Source organism: Rhipicephalus sanguineus, chromosome 9, assembly GCF_013339695.2.
Source record: "Rhipicephalus sanguineus isolate Rsan-2018 chromosome 9, BIME_Rsan_1.4, whole genome shotgun sequence".
Taxonomy (NCBI): domain Eukaryota; kingdom Metazoa; phylum Arthropoda; class Arachnida; order Ixodida; family Ixodidae; genus Rhipicephalus; species Rhipicephalus sanguineus.
In genome coordinates this window covers 140,838,592-140,853,955 of record NC_051184.2, presented here as the reverse complement: position 1 = coordinate 140,853,955, position 15,364 = coordinate 140,838,592, and positions in this window count along the sequence as shown.

Here is a 15,364-nt window from a genome sequence, read left to right as displayed (position 1 = left end):
AATGTTAGGGGGAAGTCTGAAAACGTGCTATTGCCTTTCTGTGTCGTTTGCATATGTACGCACACCTTGCAACGTGATTTGTCGCAGGGTGCACAGCCAGTTATTTCGGGCTTCTTTACTTTCGATGACGTTAATAAATCTCGGAGACTTTTAGACCGTCGGTACACAACGCGAGGAGGTTCAGGAAATATACTCTTGAGATGTTCGCTTTGGGCAAGGATATTGTAGTGGCGTTTTAATATAGAGTGTACCTTTGGTGCTGATGCTGAGTGTTAGTACGAGGTTGGTGCTATTCTGTTTTTCGGGCAAACGGTTCCCCCTCAAAATTTCCGCTGCATTTAATTTATCTGCTCGACCTATCTCACTAAACGGCAATATCCATCGGCTTTAATCGATGACGCAATAGGTCGAGCAAATTGGGTTAATATCGAGTCAGTAGGAACAATGCAGAACAACATCAACAACAACAGCAAAAAATGTCCAAGTACAAAAACTAGTCTTATGTATGTCACATGAGTATTGGCCTCGAGGCCCACCACTGGAAACGCCGGCGCCACCGTCGGCGTGACGTGCTTGGCAGGATCACGTGGTCTCAGCGGCCGCGTCGGCTGCTTGTCGCGCACTGCCGCGTGCTTTGAAAACGAGTTCCAAGTCCCACAGGCGCTGCGGTCTGTTCAAATTCGGAAGTTTTCTCTCATTTTCTACTCAATTGAAACCATTGTAATGGAGTGGCTGCCTCCGAAGGCGACGAACATATGGGGCTCTACCGCTCGGTGCCGCAGTGCCGCGCTTACGCAAAGGAGCCTAGTGTCAGCCTGCACTGGTAACCGCGGGACAAGAAACAGCGTGAAGCATGGGTTGTAAAGCTAAGAACCGGCAAGTAGCCACCCGCTACGAGTTTTGTGTGCAACAAGCACTTCCGCGACGAAGACTTTTGTTACTGCTTCGGGGCCTGCGATGTTCGGTTACTAGCAGACAGCGCGCACTGAGACGATGGCTCGCGCGCGCTTCCCGCCGGAAAATGATGCTTATCTGCCACAGGATGGTAAAAGCGCTACCTTTTGCCACGTGCGATGCCATCTCAGAACCCTCCAATGCGACCTCTTGATCGTCGGCCCCGTGCTCAGCGTCCAGAAAATCGGCTGCAGATGCGCAAGTCATTGTTTAGATACGTTGAAATAAAAAAACTCGCAGGGTCTCTTATGCATTCGTTAAAGATGACTAGAAGGCGAAAGCCATCTTCTTGTCAGTTGATTCTCCCGCGCCCCCCTCCAAAAGCGTTCTGCGCCTAACGCGGTTTTGCACGGCCTCCGTGACCGATCACGGAGGCAATGCAAAGCGACCATGCCGTGTGAATACGTCGTCATGTGACGTCACATTATGTGACTTCCTAATGACGCTATTTTGGCGATCTGTGACGTCATGATGACGTCATATGGTGACACCATCACGTGACGATTATTTTTTGCATCACTCGTGTTGACGCCGCCGACGCGGGACGCCGACGGGCAACCTTCTCATTTGATGAGGCATGCATTGCTTCATAGGCTACATAAATTTTGCATTGCCTCCGTGATCGGCCCACCGGCAAACCCCATGTATTTTCTTGGAGCCTCATTGATTTACGTGGGAAAGATGCCACCCTGTTGGCGTTAGACACAACACTGCTGCCAAAATTGCTGGGGTACTCGCCAAATAATTACTATCCTGTTTTGCGGCTGCTGGTTGCTGCAATAACTTCTATTTTATTCACCGCTATTTCAAGTTCATGTGGGTCCTAGTTCACAGCCGACGTTTGCAGAACAAGTCCGGCAAACGTTACTGTATTTTCTTTCTTTTCCTAGGCGTCGCATGCTACTACATGCTCGGTCTCGTAGACTGGTTCTTCTTCCACCAGCAATCTCGAAGTGGTGAAGCTTTGGTCTATGAATTTGTTGATGACATAGAGCGGCAAGTTCACTGGAATGCAAGCGGAACGATAATTAAGGAGCATTAAAAAAAGGCGTCGCATTTGCTCACGTTTTGTGTAAGCACCAAACGAAACGAATGCGCTGAATAAAGAAACAGAAGCAGCGGCATTTGCCCGCTGAGAAGACCGATCAATACGCAGTGCGAGACAACTTGTCAAATGACATTGAAACATACCCGAATTTAGACCGAAAAAGAAAAAAAAAAACACACTGAATCGTCGGGACGGCAGATACAAAGTTGCCATGCGCACCGAAGCCGCAGTTGTAAGGAAATTGTTTTTGAACTGTTCTGATAGCGTCCGCGCAACAGTAGTTGTTTGTTTACTCCCAAATTCTCATATTTTGCGGCCTAAAGTTCACAGCGCTGTGCCAAAACGCGCTCGTAGCAAAAGCGAAACCATCAGTACGAACATACAGACGCTCGTACATGCAGAGGCACCGTCAGTCGTCGCGAACCGGTGCGATCGCTGGCTTGAGGCTTCTTTCTGTTATGCTCCGTTTGGTTATACAGGCAGTCTACTCTAACGAGATATTTCACATAGTTTGCACTCAGCGAGTCACTATCTTTCACGCAAGAAGCCGGTTCAGGGGTCTCCAACGCGGTGACAGCGTGAAGCGGGTGCTCGGTTTTCTGCAAAGAGACAGCGACTGTAGACTATCTTGTGCTTTTAGTTCGTCGAAAATGATTATTTTGACATTAAAGAACACAGTTCATTTCGAAAGTACTTACAGAAATGCCCTGGAGGACTTCCGCGAGGTGTTTTTGTAGAGCGCCGACAGCAAAACCAATGGGGAGCGCGCCGGCGGTATCCTGCCTAGCACGCAATCGAGGCGCGTCCGATAGAGGGCGACTCCGTAACTCCTCGAGGCCAATAGGAAAATTTGGAACACGTACAAGAAATTCAACAGCATGTTGGACAGATAGATAGATAGATAGATAGATAGATAGATAGATAGATAGATAGATAGATAGATAGATAGATAGATAGATAGATAGATAGATAGATAGATAGATAGATAGATAGATAGATAGATAGATAGATAGATAGATAGAAACAGCCAAATTGCCTGAGGTTCGCTAAGAAATGCTTCGCATTTATTATCAAGTTTGCTTGCTTTGTAGTGCTTTTATTCTAAAGAAAGAAAGAGGATCTAGATCAATAACCTGGGACTTCCACATAATTGGCAATTCCCAGAAGAACTCCGCGTGACCGGTAGACACAAATAGTTACAAAGCGGATGAAACATAACGAATCGAAGAGCGAGTGCTTGAGAGTATTAAGACAACGGAGACAAAAAGAACGAGTGAAAAGTGGTTATTTAGGAAGAATGCGAGACACACGGGTTTTGTTTTGTATCGTAGGATCTGGAAATTGATTGTGCGCTGTGTGGGAGCTCGCGGTCGAAACTCGAGCGCTCGCTGAAGCCGCGAAGCTAATAGTAGCGGGTCTTCCGTGTGGTAGTTGTTGGAAAAGAAAATTGATCCAGGAATCCTAGGCTCAGAAATTCGCCTTAGAATTACAGGAAAGAAAGGAACTCGAAGGAGCCCTACACAGGCGTCCAGTCGCTAGACGTCATTCTTCAATGTGCTTTCAAAAGAAACGCTACGGCTTCGGAGCCGCCAGGAAGCTTCTCGACTTTGTGTATAGCAGTTCGCATACCGGTGCTACCGAACACCAATGGAAGAGCTCACGCCTTATGTTGGCATTCGACCTATTGAAAGAAATGACGCCACATTTCCCAAACGGGCACTTTAATATCCCACTTCATAAACTCCCAAATTCATCAGGGTGACGCCTTACCCCATTGTCGTCTCCGCTCGAGTCCGCGAGCCGACTTTAATCACATGTATCGCCATTGTCCAAATAAGCCAAATCCCCCCTTTGAGGGGACTGAGCGACAGGAGCGATGGGAGGCTGCTTTGCGCAGCTCACGACCGGACGACCAACTCCGGATAGTGTGCTGGGCCATGGGGGTCGCCGAAGCGCAAAGACTTTCGGCCACCTAAAGCGGCCCGTGGGCCCATCGGCTACCTTTTCCCTGCACCCCCCCCCCCTCACCTGACCCATTTCATGGCGTCAATAAAGTTGTATCCTCCTCCTCCTCCCAATGTCTGCCTTTAAAACCGCAGGGGAAATTCCCGGAAAAGAAAGGGCAAGCGTCGGTAATTTCCCTCGTTGAATAGCAGATGAACCAATTAGCTGAAGTAGCGTCCGAGTTGGAGAGATAATATCTTTCGGGAATGCTGCGGTGCTGTAAAGGGTGATTATAGGGCTGTGGACGCCGTTGTCTCTTTTTACATTCAAGCACACAAGGGGTGCCATTTGTCCTATTTCTAAAACACTATTGTAGTCGAAGTCGGTTATATGGTGCTTGAAGGTGTCGGGGTAGGCATTGCGAAAGCCTCGATCCGACTTCTGGGTCGATGTTGCACATACAAAGACAGCGTTGTCTGACAGTGTAACCTATTCCACTCTGTGAAAATGTCGCGGTTTGCCCAAGCCTCAGTTTTACCAAAGACCAAAAGCACGGCAACTTTTATCCTTCAATAGAGAGCAAGTGCGAATGGATGTATGTTCATTTTGGAAACGCGTTAATGTTATGCTAAAGCCTCAACGTCACATAAAAAGCATAAATTCATTTTAAAGATTGCAGAAAGGTTGCGAACTTTTTTTATTACACACAGAATATACAAACGACTGCATACCTTCATACCGCACCAGTATGCCTACAGCACGTTGTCAAGTATTTAGAATAACAGAGAGCTGAGCTAGTTGGTAAGTATTCATTCTAAAAAGACAGGGCGTGCAAACAAGGACACAAGAAAGAAGTCAGGTGCTGTCAGACACGTTTGTGGTGTCCTGACTTCTTTCTTGTGTCCTTGTTTGCACGCCCTGTCTTTTTAGAAGTCAAGTATTTCTCGAGCGTAGGAAAAAAACATTGTCTTCATTCAATGTGATGCTTCGTCCAGAAATTCCATGGCTTTATATACACCTATGTATGGGCATGGAAGTTTCATAGCGATGGGAGGCTCACGCACGCTGTTCTCCATGCTGCAGTTCGTCTTTAGTGCTGCTGGCTTGGGAAACTGGTCGCAAGTGCTATTAGCCGGAGCGTTCGCCACTGGACCTATGTTATTCCACCTCAACTCGTGGTAGCTGCAGGAATACCGACAGCCCCACCTACGCCCCGTTTAAAACCCAGTGCTGCACAGTCGCCGCTCAATGGGCATGGAAGCATCATAGCGATGGGAGGCTCACCTACGCTGTTCTTCATTGTGCAGGTTGGTTACCAGTCCCAACTACCTTACTATTGTTTAAACTCAGATGATCCGTTTCTAGTCGTGCTTCCATGCCCTGAAGCCTTGTTTGAGCCTTTTTGCTCGCTGCTATTGCTTCTGTGTGGGGATGTTGAGTGCGACCCGTGTCCTAATGAATCATCGGCTGCTCTTGCGGAAGTTCTTAAAACAATAAAATATTGAAATGAGCGATCAATCAGAACGAAAACGGTAAAAAAATGAGTTGCCGAAACGGTGTCTGAGCTAAGGCCAGCAGAAACACGCTTTTCAAGCCATATCTGATACAAAGGCACGGTTAGAGGATGTTGAAGGCCAGACTACATTACTTCAGCAATTTCGGGCCGATTTCAGTGAGCTACATGATAAAGTTAATCGCCTTGAGTCGGAAGCCTGCGCGCTGCGCCATCGGCTAGACGACGCAGAGGACCTTTCTTGACGAGATAATCTTGTTTTTTATAGCATAACAGATGTTGAAAACGAGGCGTATATCGATTCTGAAGCTAAAGTTTTGAGAGTCATCAATGATACATTGAATCTAAGCCTTAACAGTGATAGCATTATACGCGCTCACAGTATCGGTCGGTTTATGAAAATGACAACACGGCCGATCATTGTCAAATTTGCTACATACAAGCACAAAAAACTGTGCTTGCTAAGTGTACCTTGCTTAAAAACAGTGGCTTTGCTCTCAGGATTTCTGCCCCGCCACGTGCGAAATTAAAAAAAAAAACCTAAGAGAGTATTCCAAAAGACCGCGTACGCCATATAAACTTGGGTACAGAAAAGTGTATGTTGGCGGTAAATCATTCGGTTACAATGACATAGATGACACCGCTGTTGTGATCGGTACCTGGAAAACTGCGTCGAATTCACGTGGTACATCCGCTCGAGCACTTCGTTCTGGCCACCTTCTGCAGCATAGAGATCGATAGGGACACGTGAGGGGAAATGGTGCTTGACATTAGAATTTTCTATTTTATATACTAACATTCGTAGTATCTACCGCAAGAAGGATGAGGTATGTACCTTAATTAACGATCTGAAAGCCAATCTCATTGCACTAACTGGAACATGGCTTAGCAGCAAGACATCTAACATCAAATTGTTTAATTGTGAAAACAGGTAGTAGTCTACCGCCGCGCCCGCTCTGACAGAGTGTTCCATATTGACGTGAACAGCGCGTGTAATACACAAGGACGAAGAAACGACGAGGACTAGCGCTGAACTGAAATTTATTAACACAAACATAGAAAAACGAGAACAAGTAGGCATACGTGATCACCGCTCATTTGAATTGCGCATGACGGCAGGCATAGAGAGGGAACCAAGAACCAAAAAGAATTAATAAGCAAAAACCACAAAACCGCGAAAAGACGTCAGGAGAAGCAACCGGAGTATGTCTAGGTTATCTGGCCGGATGAACTTAGGTAATCTATTTCTTTTTCAGTGAGGGCGATTGAAGGTTTGCTGATACAATTGCCTTTAGCAATGGCTGCAGCTTCAATGATTATGCGCGTGCTATGCTGACGATGCCTGGCTAAAATCTGTGTGTTATCAAATGCTGGAGCGCACCCGCATTGTGAACAGTGCATTGCAAGGAAACCTTCTGTCCCTGTGCGTACATTCTGGTTTTGCTCCTGCAAACGTACTTTAAGGCACCTGCCCGTCTGGCCGATATAAGTCTGTGCGCATGAGAGTGGAATGCTATAAACAACGCTACTAGAGCAGTCAACGAATTTATTCTTGTGGTTAATTTTGCACGCGCTGTTCACGTCAATATGGAATACCAACTAGCCCGGTCACACACCTTGCTGACAGAGTGGGCGGTGGGGTTTGCTGGCCGCGGACGAGCGTTTTGATTGCTTCTGCATACCAAATATTTCGAACATTGAATATGTGTAGTGCTGCTTGAATGTAAATTTCATGAAAGTTATTGTTGGCGTCTGCTATCTCTCCCCTTCAAGCGATGCGTCATTTTGCGATAGCTTGCACGAGTGTTTACATGAAGTCCCGGTTCGTTATCCCAATGCACAACCCATACTAATGAGGGACTTCAACTATCCGAATATTGATTGGTTGCACGCATGCCCATTTTCTAACTCACCTACAACTGAAGCCAAGCAGTTTATCACCATCTGTATGGATTTTGGCTTAACACAAATTGTCACCTCACCCGCACGTGTTACTCAAACTTCATAAACTTAGTACTAACGTCATCAAAGACTGTCACGTCACCCGTATTGTCCAAGCCTGGCCTCAGCGACCATAATATTTTGCATTTCATGTTCGATTTGTCGCATGCACTATCAGCAAAACGCTCCAAGAACAAGGGTAACTATCTAGCCATCCATAATGAACTGAGCTCCTTCTTAGACACTTTCTTACCAGATTATCTGGAGCGCTCAGTAGAAACTAATAGGTGTTTGTTCCAAAATAAAGTGTCCGAACTGATTCACCTCCATATCCCTCTTCGCTGGGTGTACTCCAATAACCAAGCTCAATGGTATAACAGATATTTAAACTGACTTTCAAACAGGAAAAAAAAAGTTCATTTAGAATCACTAAGTGTTCACTTAAACCGGCCCACTGGTCAACGTACAAGACAGCGTCTTTGGCATATTAGCGAGCGCTAAAGGCTACTAAATGCTCGTTCTTCAATGTAACCCTGCCGAACATCCTGAACACTAACGCTAAACGTTTCTGGAGTATAACGAAACCAGTTAACACCAGTAAAGTATCATTACTTGCACCCACCGTCGATCCTCTTCCCGACCATCTTTGTTCTATTGGGCTAAACGATAGGTTCATTGAGTCATTTTCTTAATAGGATGATACCGAACGTCCTGGGCTTCAATCGTACAATCATTTTGCGATGGATCCCATCACGTTTTACCCGCATGACATCGTCACGATTATCGATCACCTGAAACTAACGTCTTGTCACGGTATTGATTGAATTAAGAGTAAATTTTTAAAGAATAACAAAGAATACAGTTCTATCATCCTGAAATACTGATTTTCACAATCGTATCATGACGTTGTACTGCCTGAATGCAGGAGAAGTGCGATTATTCCAGTACATAAAGGCGGTGATAAACATAATTCATCTAACTATCGTCCCATATCTCTCACATGTGTACCGTGCAAAATAATGGAACATACAATATTTTCTCATCTTGTTAATTTTCTTGAGGATTTCTTCTTGAGAAATTTCTTCAACTGAGCATGGCTTTCGAAAGATTTTTTCTTGCGATACTCAAATAATTTCTTTTACTAACGATTTGCATTTCTGTTTGGATTCTGCTTACTAAACTGACTGTATATTTCTTGACTTTGCTAAAGCGTATGACAAAGTTCACTGCTCTAATATAAAGTAAGTGTTCTAAAATTGACCCTGCAGTTCTTAACAAGATTCGTGTATTCCTTTCTTCTCGTGGTGACTTTGTCAGTACTAACGATGTTAATTCTTCCACTGCACTGGTTGGTTATGGGGTTCCTCAGGGATCAGTACTTGGCCCCCTGCTATTTCTTATCTATATAAATGACTTGCCTGCCACAATTACGCCCAGAATTTGTTTGTTCACTGATAATTGTTTCATTTATCGTAAAATATCTCATGAAAATGATATTCATTCCCTGCAGGCATCTGAATATTTATACTTCATTGGTGCGATATACAGAAAATAAAACTAAACATTAAAAATACAGGCCTATAAGGATTTCTCGGTCGAACACAACTTGTCTATCTTCATAGTCACCCCCTTGAAACTGAAACATCTTACCGGTACCTCGGCGTCCATATAACGAACTCTCTATCCTGGAAATTACATACAGAACACATGTCATACAAAGCTAATAAAACACTGGCTTACCTTCGAAGAAACTGCTTTCTTGCTCCATAGTCACTAAAGTTATTGCTATATATCACATACGTCTGTCCACAAAGGAAATACGCTTCATCTGTTTGGGACTACGGTCAGGTAACATTATCACAGATGTTGAAATCTGTTCAAAAGCGTGCAGTTCGTTTCACTTTGGCTAACTACCATCGTTCAGCTAGTCTCACCCAAGTGAAGGCATCTCTAAACCTCATCCCACTAGTTACCCGCCGAAAGCTCACTCGCATTTGCCTGTTTCAATAAAATTTTTCATCATAATCCGAAACTTCGTTCCCGATTAATCCGACCTGCTTCCTTCATTTCTCTTCGCCGTAGTCACCAACAAAAAGTCACAGTCCCCCATTGCAACACAGTAACATATGCCCAATCACATCTCCCAGGAACTTGTAATGAATCGAATTCCCTGCCTGCATCAATAACAAGCACCACTGACTCCATTCAATTTAAGAATGTCCTTAAAAGAATGATTACCTAATTACCTCCTTTTACCTCCTTTTTTGTTCAGCAATCGATTTATTTTGGTTATTGTGTTCACCACCTAATAAACATGAAATTATTGTCCATCATTTGCTTTTTTATGATGTACGTTGTTACCAGTATTCATCTTTGCACCCGAAATCTATATTTGTGTGACATTTGCTTTGTATTCCTTCTTTTTTATTGTTGTGCATTTCCCTTCCCCTCTGAAATGCACTGTGTACCCTGAGGGTGAAATAAATAAATAAATAAATAAATAAATAAATAAATAAATAAATAAATAAATAAATATGTGCTTGCTACAACCTTTCGCCAATGTTATCACGCAAAAACGCTTCTTTGCATGATCAACACGCAATGTGCCATATAATATGTTGCCCGCTGTAGTGGCCTTGTGGTTACGACGTATGGGTATTGAGCTTGCTGCGTCCCGTCCCTAGTTAAAAGCCCGTGACCTTTACCGCACGGGCGCTTGAGATTTGCAGCACCCTATAGCCATTAAGCAAATGGGGGATGAAAATGTTAAATCGCGTCCGGAAATGGCCAATGAGGTGCCAGTTATGGGCAGGATATCGAATCACCTTGAATGTGTACACCTAGGATACATCATTTCATCATGCAAACCAGTGGCAAACGATCAGGCATCGACGTATACCTGAAACATCATAAAAACAACTTAAACAAATTATAGTTTAAATATGCCGTTAATTATCACGTAAGAGCATGTATCATAATTATCAGAAGCCAAACACGACGCCCTAAAACTGTCCTGCAGGCCATCGACTACATTATAATTCTGCCCCTTTGAACTGTGAAGCGGAGGAATATTACCTGCCCTATGATGGTCCCAGAGACAAGATACCATTCCATAATTTTAACCCTATTGCCGTTTTTGCTGTTTTATACAGCAGTATTACTAAAACGAGTGACAAGCAGTTGTATGATTTGCATTATTCGCTGCCAAAAACCCCCCGCTGGAATATTGCGCTGACCTGCTATGCAGTGAAGGCGAGGCAAAGGTAAACTTCCTACAAACTTGTGGTTATTAGGCAAGAAAATTGTTTGCTCGCTTAAAACAAAAAGTACTCTTTCCAAACTTTCTGTATGTAATACCAACAAAACATACTACAGAACGATAAGTCATATTTTTACTTGGACCGCTACATTGCGAAAATGAAGCCGCAATATGGGTCAAAATGCCATTTGTTACAACTTTTACACAATATTGTGACAATGTTACTGCTTCATTCGCTCCCGCAGTTTTTTTTGTCATTTATTATAGAAACCTATAACGCCCGCGATGTGAATATATTACTACCGAAAAAATATGTGCGTTTTCTAAAAAGCGCTAAACATGTACCATTTAGCAATTTTTCTACTTGGCAAAAAATAGTGAAAATTTAAACAAAAACGAATAAACTATCAGACTCACGAAAGATCAGCGCCTTGAGATAAAGGAAAATTCATTTCGGAATGATTGCTCAAACCAGTAATTTTATATAAATTGTTTAGCGCGACAGTTTCACTTCCGTGCCCAAAGTTCGACGCGCCTTCTAGGCAATAGAAAATGTTTTCCCGAAATATAGCGCATCAATAAGTACTTCTCACATTCACATATCCTAGCACGACCTTTTTCAGCATGATCGGAGATGGTCGGAAATTTGCCAGGTACAATTGATATGAAATGACCCATATATATATATATATATATATATATATATATATATATATGTATATATATATATATATATATATATTATATATATATATATATATTATATATATATATATATTATATATATATATATATATATATATATATATATATATATATGTATATACAATATATATATATATATATATATATATATATATATATATATATATCAGTCAGCGTATATATGAGTCAGCGATACGTATCAGCTGGAGTCAGCGCGTATCGCTGACTCAGCTATGCATAATCTATCCCCGACTGAAATCATAACATGGAAAAACATTCTGAATTCGGCCTCACTAGATCTAACCAAATTATTAGCTGAACATTGTGAGAAAACGCTGCTGTCGCTGAGGGTCGAGGAACGTCGGGCTAGGGATATGGGTACCCTTTCCGCATCACAGGCCACTGAACTAGTTATTTTCGAAGGATAACATAGCCGCTATGAAATCTAGAAAACTAACTCGCGATAGCATTACATCACATAGGGCATCAACTCACACAGACACGCCACCTGTACCAGCATTAGGCTGCCACAATAAAAAAACCAAACTCAACAAGCTTGCCCAGACATCGAGAAGATCATAATAATGCGGGCGAAAACATCATCAACTTATCCGACACCGAGCTCACCACGGATGAGCGCTCAGTATTGTCTCGCGGACTTACATTCTGCCCAAATAATGGAAGATACACAGAATTTGCGCTATTAAGGGATCTTGACAATTTTGCACGAAATTTACGCTTAGCAGAATTCTTCTCCAACCAATCACAGAATAGAAAACCAGAATTCCATCACGCCACAGGGAGACAGTGGACTCCGGACGCCCAAAGAGACAAACACTTAGATATATATATTGAAGCGGTACAAAGGGATATTATAGAAGCTTGTAAGGCTAGTAAACCCGGCACCTTCAACTTATCTAGAAAGGAGCAAGAATCACTTTTAACGCTAGGCAGTCGTGAGGACATTGTTATAAAGCCAGCTGATAAGGGCGGTGGAATAGTCATTCTCAACAAGGAGGACTACATCAAAGAAGGCGTACGGCAATTGCAGGACAGGAAATTCTATAAACCGCTTGATTATGACCGAACAAAACAGCGCAATGAATTGATTACTACGACCCTCCAGGACCTCGTAAAACAGGGTGCAATAGACATCAAGCTCTGCCAATCACTCATTCCCGCTCGCGCCACACCTGGACGTTTCCACATGCTACCAAAATTACACAAGAAAGGCAACCCTGGAAGACCTATAATATCTGGAACGGGGACACTTATTGAACCAATATCTAGCTACATTGATTTCTTGATTAGGGACTTTCCGCCTCAGCATCCATCGTACCTGCTTGACACAAACCACTTCTTGAGAGAAATTGAAAATCTTACAATAATGGAAGGTGCTTTTCTCGTCACACTAGCCGTCACGTCACTATACACAAACATACCACATGATGATGGCATTCAGGCTCTTGTGAAATCCTACAGGGAAAATGCACCGGCATTTTCTCCACACCCGATTGTCCTTGAAACTCTAGCCAAGATCGTCCTCGAATTAAACAGCTTCGAATTCGACAACCAATATTTTCTTCAAATAAATGGAACGGCGATGGGAACAAGAATGGCGCCGAACTATGCCAATATATTTATGCACGAGATCGAATCCAGTTTTCTGTCAACGTATCCCACGAGCCCCGCCTTCTATAAGCGGTACCTGGATGACATCTTTCTTATTTGGACGGGCACTGAAGAACAACTAATTAAATTTATCGGTGCATTTAACAACGTTCATAAAAAGATTTCTTTCACACATACTTATTCTAGACCTGAATTTAACTTTCTTGATGTTAACGTAAGGGTGGAAGGGGGTAAACTGATAACTAGTGTTTACAGGAAGCCTACAGACGCGCAACAATACCTCCACTTCAAGAGCTGTCATCCGCAGCATTGCGAAACCAGCATCCCATACTCCCAGGCACACCGATTTAGGAGAATATGGTCTGAAACAAAGGACTTCAAAGAGAACACGGACCGCCTACGTAACGTCCTTATAAAGCAGCATTATCTACCTACAATCATCGACGACGCAATACAAAGAAAGTGAAGGGGAACGAAGCAACCTAATTCTTACATTCACTAGTAACGCGCCGAATGTTAACAAAATTCTAAAAAAAGCATTTCAATATCATTGAACAAAGCGACCGCCTCAAAAAACACTTCACTGTCCCGCCTCGGGTGGTATACAGACGCCCGAAAAATGTGAGGGACTATGTAGTACACTCTAAAACAGCCGGTTTGAATCGCACATCGGCTGTTTTTAACTTTAGCCGGCTCTGCGTCCAGCCCTCCGGGACAGAATAGAGCGACGACTTTTAACAATGAGTAATAGCCGATGCATAAGTATAAGCTCTGTCGCGAAGCACTCCGCTGTCGGCGGCGGCGTGTTACTCCTCGCTCCTGATGGGCCCTAAGCAAACTTTTCACCCTACCGCTCCTTCTCTCTCTCTCTCTCTGTCACCTCCTTCCCCTCTCATTTGATGTCCATATAAACACGGAAATATGCACGAACATTTCGTCTTGAGAAAGGTCAGGCTCTGACCGAAACGTCGACGTAATAAATGAAGTTTTCTTGAAGTGCCACCTCTCATACTTACACGGCAACCAAAGGCAACCACTCCTTCAACACACACACACACACACACACACACACACACACACACACACACACACACACACACACACACACACACACACACACACACACACACACACACACACACACACACACACACACACACACACACACACACACAAACACACAAACACACACACACACACACATATATATATATATATATATATATATATTGTGAGCGCTGACTATATAGTTCATCTTCATCTGTACAGAAACCATTGTAATCATCATCTTCGTCTGTCACGCGGGCTGCGCCGCTTTGGACATAGAAATATAGCCTTTCGAATACTGAACTGGGCGTCGTCTCATAAGTGGTGGAGAGTGCTGTGGTTCCCACGTCCTCTCGCTCTACCGGTCACCCCTGGAGCTCCGGTCTGGTCGACGGTTGTGCTCGCAAACGACAGTGATGGCACAAAACAACGCCTCCGCTGCCGCAACCGCTTCTGCTCAGCCAGTTGGGCCTAACTACACAGTGAGTACGTCGCAACGAGACCCTCCGGTATTTTCCGGCCTTCGCGGTGAAGACGTCAAGGAGTGGCTCGATAATTATGACAGAACCAGTGTTTGTAATTATTGGGACGAGGCCCACAAACTACGCTACGTTCCTTTTTACATCAGGGAAGTAGCTAAAACCTGGTTCTACAACCATGAAAGTGACTTTCCTGATTGGGCAGCCTTCACGGCACAACTCCGTCAGATATTTGGTACATCTGCAGGACGCTCTGAGGTAGCGAAGCAGAAGCTCGCAACCCGCATCCAAGGGCCCGACGAATCATATACGTCGTATATTGAAGACGTTCTGGCTCTCTGTCGCCGTGCCCAAAGTGACATGACGGAGGCCGATCGCATCCGTCACATACTAAAAGGCGTGAACTCTGTGGCCTTCAATGCCCTCGTCATTCAGAGCCCAAATACAGTTCAGGACATAATCACCACATGCCAACGCCTGGACGTGCTCTATTCCATGCGCCTTCCACACGCCTCCTCTGACGCTCGTTTTGCTGGAGAACATGAATTGCGAGTCCTGATCCGCACCATTGTCAGAGAGGAACTTCACGGCCTTGTTCCGGGCAACACAGCCACTTCGCCTGTCCGCTCTCCTCCTCCCAACCTGCGTGAAATTATCAAGGACGAACTGGCATCGATGACAAGCGTCGCACGTGCCCCGTCTCCTGTACCCTTTCGCATGCCTTCGTACGCAGAAGTTGCATCACGGGCCCCTGCACCAATCTCATCTGCGCCTGCGGACGTTGGGTGCGACCATTTGGCGTCGATGGCAGCACAGGCACCAGTGCAGTCACAGTACTCTAC